This window comes from Prosopis cineraria, unplaced genomic scaffold, assembly GCF_029017545.1.
Source record: "Prosopis cineraria cultivar Desert tree isolate PC_DT_omini unplaced genomic scaffold, ASM2901754v1 PC12, whole genome shotgun sequence".
NCBI classification, from domain to species: Eukaryota; Viridiplantae; Streptophyta; class Magnoliopsida; order Fabales; family Fabaceae; genus Prosopis; species Prosopis cineraria.
In genome coordinates this window covers 5,161,603-5,169,345 of record NW_026555343.1, presented here as the reverse complement: position 1 = coordinate 5,169,345, position 7,743 = coordinate 5,161,603, and positions in this window count along the sequence as shown.

Here is a 7,743-nt window from a genome sequence, read left to right as displayed (position 1 = left end):
GAGGATAGGAAATTGCATGAGAATATAGATAATGTAGAAGATGGTAAGAAACTTGAAACTAATTTGTGGAGAGTAGTGGATGTCAAGAAGAGATACTAGCTATGGAGCCTAATCTTTATGATTTTGATGTTAAGCTTGATGAGGAGATCCTAATACTTATTGCACATAACCCTCTTATTAAAATTTTAAATCTTACTGATGAGAGTCAAGTGGATTTTGTTAGGTTCTCTAAATTTTTAAAAGATCCTCTTTTTAATTGTTGGGATGTTCCTTTTAAGCTATCTTTGAAATTAATGAATATTTGTACTTTAAGATTGCTAATAAGTAAGGAAGTAGATGTAATTAATATGAATAAGAAAATTTTATATTTAAAACCTTATTGCTTGAAAACAAATGAAGACAAGATGGTTGTGTTGAGAAGTCTAGCTAAAGACTATAAACATAGCACCTTTTAGGAGGTAACCCAAGTATTTGGTTTTTGACATTTTAGTTATTTTTGTATTTATGTTAGTTGTAGTAGTTTTCATATGTTTTGTAGGTTTTTGTATCCCCTAGAGTGTGACTTTTCTAGTAACTAAGACTAACATCATAGAAGAAAGTTGTTTGAGTGCATAAGAGGGAGTATCTTTACTTTATGCATATAACTGCTAACATTTTATTGCTACATTGCTGATATATCACTAATATCTTGCTGATATGGATTGATTTTTGTACTATGATTGATGATTTGGGTATTATTTAGTTTATGGCTATTTAATTATGTTATTTCTTCAAGTTTGCATGATGTTAAAGTTGTGTGGTCATGGTTAGTTCTTAAAAAAGGTTTGATTTGATTGTAGTGTGATGCAAAGTTTTGATTTTAGGAAAGGGTATGATTTCACATGTTTTATGGTTTTGATAAGTGTTGTGATGCATATTTTGTTATGTCGTAAGTTTGTAAATGTTTTAGCATATGGAAATAAGATTTCAAGGTGTTTTGAAGGGATAAAATTGGTATAGGTGCATTCTTGCTAATGCTGATAAATTCTGTAATTTTGTATCTGGTGCCATGGCACCTCTTATTGAGTGCCGTGGCACTTATATCAATAAGTCATTAGGCATTCAAAGCATTAGTTATTATTTAGAGAAATGTTTTGCTGAGCTTCGAGCTTATCTCTTATCAATTACCCTTGTAACATCTTTCAATACCCTTTCTGCTTGACAAATTTACCGCAAGAAAGTCATTTATCACAAAATACTCTTTGAGATCTTTTTAGGGGAGTATCAGTTTCTTTCTCCCCCTTATCTTATTTAATTGTTCTTATGGTATTCATATTGTAGACAATGTGTTATTTAGTATAAGGGAGGGTGAAATTAACTTTGTATTGCCTTGTTTGTCCTTAATTTGTCCTCAAATTTTTGTGTTCTCATGTTAGTATATCTTTGATTAATTGTGTATCTTCAATTTTTGTAATATTGGTGTTTTTAGTCTTTTTTTGTACACATTTGTTGTTAGCTATTTAAAAAAAATTGTGTGTCTTGTGTTTTTGGTTTACTTGTGAATGTTGTCAAGACTAGTTGTACTTACACTTGAGGGTATTAAGTTAGATTGGAATTCTATTTTACCTTTCCATTAGATATTTGCAATTAGGTAAAGAATTAGGCTCGTATAACTTAACTTAGTGAGTCTAAAAAACTTGTGAGAAAATTAAGCCTAAATTTTCAATTCTTTTAAAAAAGAATTTACTTATTGTGATTCCATCTCTAAAACTTCTCTTGAATCTCTTTTGAGACTTAAAATATTTTTTTGTGTGTACAAAGATGATTTAGGCATTCATTTTCAAAGCTAGTTTAGCCAAATGACTATCCTTTTTACATTTGATTCCTTGTTTATCCTTTGAACCTTAGCCTTTCCTTTAAAAAATGAATAATTTTATAGTCCTTTGTTTGAATCAGAATATCTTTTTATGCTAAGTGGGGCAAGTAGTGAAGGAATTGGAAAAAAAATTGATGAAAAGGAGAAGAAAAGGAGTCCATGTTTGTTTAGAAAGTAATGAATATGCAAATGCTTTGTAAGAGTTGAGAAAAATATAAGAAAAATGATGAAGATGAAAGGAAAAAGAAAGAGAAAGAAAGAAGAGAAGAAATAAACAATGGATGCATATAAAAAAATTGATGATGAAAAAAAAAGTATAAGAAGAATAATGGATTAGTTGATCAATCTCTTCAATAATAACTCATATTCCTTAGGATCTATTTGATGATTGTCAGCACTAATTGAAGTTGGTTTCTTTTGTCCTATACCTTTTTCATTCCATCATCCTACCTTATACATTACAACCCTTAATAAAGTCCTTTTGATTTGTGTATGCATTGGGATAATAGAGTAGAAATGGAGATAAGAAACAACCCTATTATAGATAGACTACAATAGGTAAAATTGAGTGAAACACAAGTCATCAAACACATTGAGCGTAGAGTGCAAACACTTGATCAATGAGAGACAACCTATTGTGATTTACCCTTGCCTAATTAGTTACCTTATTGCTCACAATTTTTTTAAAAGGGTAGAAGTGATTTCTTTAAAGACTAAATGCTTGAAGGTTTAAATTACTTCAGACTTGACAATTTTTTCAATCTTTATGTTTAGTTAGTTCTTTTATTTTTAGTTGTTTTCAAAAATCTTAAGGACAAGATTTGATTCAAGTGTGGGGGTGTGATGACTCCCTATTTTGTATTATTATTAACATGTTTTTTGTTATATTTTTGGAGTCACTAATGAAAAAGAAAAATATTTTCTTGCTTTTATAAAGAAAAATTAACTAAGTACCTCATGTGGATTTATTTTAATATTTTTTAAAAAATTGTTTAAAGTGATAAAAATTGAAGTAAGCAAAGATTCTACTCATATTTATTAATTGTGAATAGATGGGCATGATAACATCAAAGCAAGAAAGAGAAAGGAGACAAGAAAAATATGCTTTTCAATACAAGACACGAAAGCAAAAGTTCCTACACACTGTCAAAATTTTCAGAATTGCTTACTGGTGCCATGACACCATTGAAGGAATGCCATGGCACCAGATGAAAATGTAACAACATATAGTTTCATTTTCTGTGCAAAATTAACCTTTATAACTCATTTTTCTGGACTAGAGGTGGCATCTTTTAGCTGCTGCAACTTAAGAAAACCTTAAAGAGTAAAAAGAGAAGTCTTGGAGCTTAAGATCAAGAAGAAGTGGAGCAAATCTTCATTCTACCTCAGTTTTTTAGTGTCTTCTCTTCTTTTTCTCTATGCTGATAGTTTCAAATCTTTTTTGTGTAGTTTTTATGTTTATATCATCTATGTGTAGCTGAATCTTCTTGATCTAGAGGACTATGAATCTATTTATGTAAATAACCTTAGATTTACCTTTTAGTTATTGAGAAATGAAGGTTTGCTTACTTGTTTTTGAGCTATTTTGTTTTTGTTTGGTCATTGGCCACCACTAGGTGAAATTTGGGCATTTTGGTTAAACTTTGGAAGAGGAGACTTAACTTGGACCTTGAGAACTAATAGCCTAGGATTAGTTTAACTAATTTACTATTAGAACAAGAATGTATCTAATGGACCTAGGTAATCCTCATGAGTTAGGATCTCTAATGCAATTAATTAATTAAGATAATAATATGCTTTAATTGAATTAATTAGGATTGTTAGTAATCGAAAGATACTTTGGATTAATTTAGATTCTCGAATTATCAAAACTAAATTTCAAGCCAATTCATGTGATAATGAGAGGGTTTGAAAGTAAGGGATTAGGACTTTAGAACATTCTTTTCTTGATCACTTTTAATATCTCCATTTTAATTGTTCTGAAATCAATCTCTAGTTTTATTAGCTTAACATGAATGAATTTAGAAATTTCATACCTAATCGCCATTTCAATTAATTCCCTGAGGGATCAACCTTGATTTACCACTAGCTTCAATTGCGACCCGTGCACTTGCAATGTCTCTTAATTTTTGTAAGCAGTATGTGGCTTGTTGTGTTTAGAGGGTACAATGGAAAAATAATAAGTTTTGGGATGTGGAAGCTCCAATTTTTTACCTTGACAGAAAGTACATTTGAAATTTTTTCAAATGGGCTTTTAAAGAGTAAAAAAAAAGATAAAATTTTGTATTACCATATGAGAACATTTTAAATTGTAAAGGATTCCAAAAAAAAAAATTGATTTATAAGAACGTTTTAGATATAAAACTCAAAATACTCCCTCCCTCATGTATTTTTCTTACGTCAGTCACATATATGCTGGGAGTGATCTCATGTCCCACTCATGTACCAGTGAAAATCTGTAGTTTATATTGTGATTTTAATAAAAACAGAGAAGCTATGTACAGGCAAATGTACGCACATAGAGAATATTAATTAATATAAAAAAAGAGTGTATCAGAATTGAAACAACAGTATACCAACTACCAAATACCTCCTTAATTGATGGCTATGATATGATCATTATGAAGGATGACAAACTTGCAAGTCAGAAATGCTGGCTAAGAATGTGTAACACTTGCCTTGAGTGTTATCCAAAAATCACATAATTCAAACAAGCTAAGTGTGGTTAAGGAGTTGATCCTCTAACCAACTTAAGAAATAAATAATTTAAAACCTTAAAATTAATTATAGGTTCTACCTATAGCGCACGGAAGCAAGTTAGACGAAAATGGAATAAAAAGATGCTGTCATGACAGTAATTTATTGCTGTCATGACAGCCCTCCTGGGCCAACTTCCAGGAGGCGGTGTTCCGTCATTCGACCTCCGATTGAAGTGATTTTAAAGCTCACACGTCACATTCAAAGGGTACTATAAGTGTACCAAATTTCAAAAAGATCCAACGATCGGATTAAAAATTAGACATGTTAAAAGATTGACTATTTTTGCTGTCATGACAGCTAAAAAAACTGTCATGACAGCACTTCCAGATCAACTTCCGGAGTGCACCATTTCATCATCTGACCTCCGATCGGAGTGATTCCAAAGCCCACATGTCACTTTCAAAGAATATTATTAGCATACTAAATTTTGAAAAGATCCAACGGACGGATTGAATTTTGTGCAGGTTACAAAATCAACACTGTAGCTGTCATGACAGCAATTTAATGCTGTCATGACAGCACCTCCAGACCAAATTCCGAAGTGCGTCGTTTCTCCATCCGATATCCGATCGATGTGATTCCAAAGCCCACACGAAGCTTATAAAAGGTTTTTACTTGTGACCCAAATTTTAGAGAAATCCAACGGTCGGATTAAGATTTGGACACCCAGATGCAAAAGTACAGCTTTTTGGTAAAAACCATTTTCAAAATTGTCCAAATCTCATCCTAATGGTCACAAACCTGTGGGAACACTTTGGACACGTCAAATATGATTAAAAACACCTGATAGAACGTTCAAATGATGGAAAAACCCCATACATCAAAATTTGACCACCCGGGTGCCATTTCCCAAAATGGACCCTAAACCCCCAAAATGCACAAATCATACAAGAGTGGTCACAAATCAATCCAAATATCATGTATTTATATAAATATATATGCTAAACATTTTCACTTGGCTCAGAGCTCCTTGTGGGGCCCACGCACCCACTCTCTCTATCCAAGCTGTATGTTTTCCCATAGCACACCATTTGCAATGCAACCACTTTGCATTTGCTTATAAAATCACATATATATTAAAATAAAGATCTGCTTGTAATAGAAACTTGGTGTACTAAGTAAATCCATCAAAACCACACACCATAACCAAGTTTCCTAGCCACAAGTCTGCAAACAGACAAAAATTCATACACAAGCACACAATCCACACATATTCACACACACACACATAATCATATCCTACTGGCACCCTAATCTTAAATACATTACAATATATTTGCTCAAAAGAAAGGGGTTGCAGTTCTTTACAAATCACAAGCAAACCCCTAGCTTTGCTCTTTTCCCCGTCCACCACTGGATCCTTCGCCTGGACCTAGAATATTGAAAAGAAAGGGGTGAGACAACCACAGTCTCAGTAACAGTGAAATCTATATTGATTATTACAAAGTAAGCCATAATTAAATAAATGAATAATAAATTCAACATAGTATATAATTTAGCCATTTAAAATGCATGAATGCATGACCTAGGCCGGTATGGCCTTTCATGACCAACAGAATGCCCCTTGGCACTCTTTAACTCGCAGGTAAACCTTATACCTACTTGTACCTCCACAGGCACAAAACATAATCTAAGGCATGATCTAATCCACCGAACCGCCTATGCCCCTTCGACGTGAATCCTGAGCAGTCAAAGCTAACTCCCTCCCAGAGCCAGCCCGACTTACTCTCCATGTGAGGGCTACCTTGGCCTAGGCACTCAACCTCACACTTCATATGTCGGATTCCCTCCCCCACTGAGAGGTGTCGAACACTCAATACACTAACCACTTTAGTGCACTGAGCCCACAATACGTAAGACAACACTGAGTACTGACAGTGTGCCATAGAATATCAAAAATCCACACCTTCTCATTGGTGAACTCCCACCGAGATCATGCCTTTTACTCTTGTCTACCTTTCCTGAGTATTGACCATTCAACACTCTAAAGTAGTATAATATTTATAAATCTCATTTCCATAAAAACATTGTTATTAAACAATTAGAAAACATATTTGCACTATAATCAAAGTAGTACCCCATAACCCCTTATAAAGCACATTTAATCTTTTAAAACATGTAATGCATGATAACTAGTAATATTTATTTAAAAATAGCTAAAACAAAGTAACAAGAAATATAAATTCCCCTGTTACCTCAACCCTTTGGTACCAAAAGGGTTCCCCTTGTACAAAATAGGGCTCGGCTTGTTCCTTACTTCTCAATAAGTTCCACCAACAATTTTCTACAACATATAAGTGATCCACATCACTTATTATGAAAAATAGCATTAATGAAGACTATAACTCATACCACACAACTTGGCTCTATGAGTCATAATCCAACCTAATGGTCCATATATTAAACCAACCATTCACATAGTATCACTTAACCACCAAAACCATTTATTGGCCATCACTAGGCTAATTTTCAATTTATATAATTTTTTATCAATTAAAAACCTTCACTTAGTGTCACCAACTTTCACCATTAGCCCTTATAATGAAAACCAAACCTTAATTTAAATCTTATTGGGCTCAAATAGCAAAATTATAACTAAATCAATAAGCTTAAACCATTGAAGAGCAAAAACCCAATTTCTCAAGGTTTATTTTGTGCCCAAAACACCTCTTTTCATCCAATTATCCACTCAAAATATTAGATCACTATCTAGAAACTCAAAACATGCTCCCTAGGATCCAAAGAAATAAAAGCTTACAAGAATAAAGCCTTTGGGATCAAAATCCAAAAATTTCCTCTTCCAAAAATTGAAGAAAATCAAGAGAAAGAGAAGAGGATTGAAGTAGGGAGTTTACCTATCGTGTAGCCGAGCTCGCAACGGTCGCAAAGACTCCTAGATCCAAGCCTAACTCCCTCCCTTTCTCTTCTCTTCTTCCTCTCTCCCTCTCATACGTTTCCTTTCCTTTCCTTTCCAACTCAATTTCTGCGTTTCTGCATCAATTTGGGTCTTTAAATTGCTGGTCAAAAAGTTTGGGGAAAATTACAAGAAAGGGCCCAACATTTTTTATTATTGCACAAAAGCCCGGGTCAACTTTGGTAATTTTTCCCATAGTTAAAAATAAATAAAA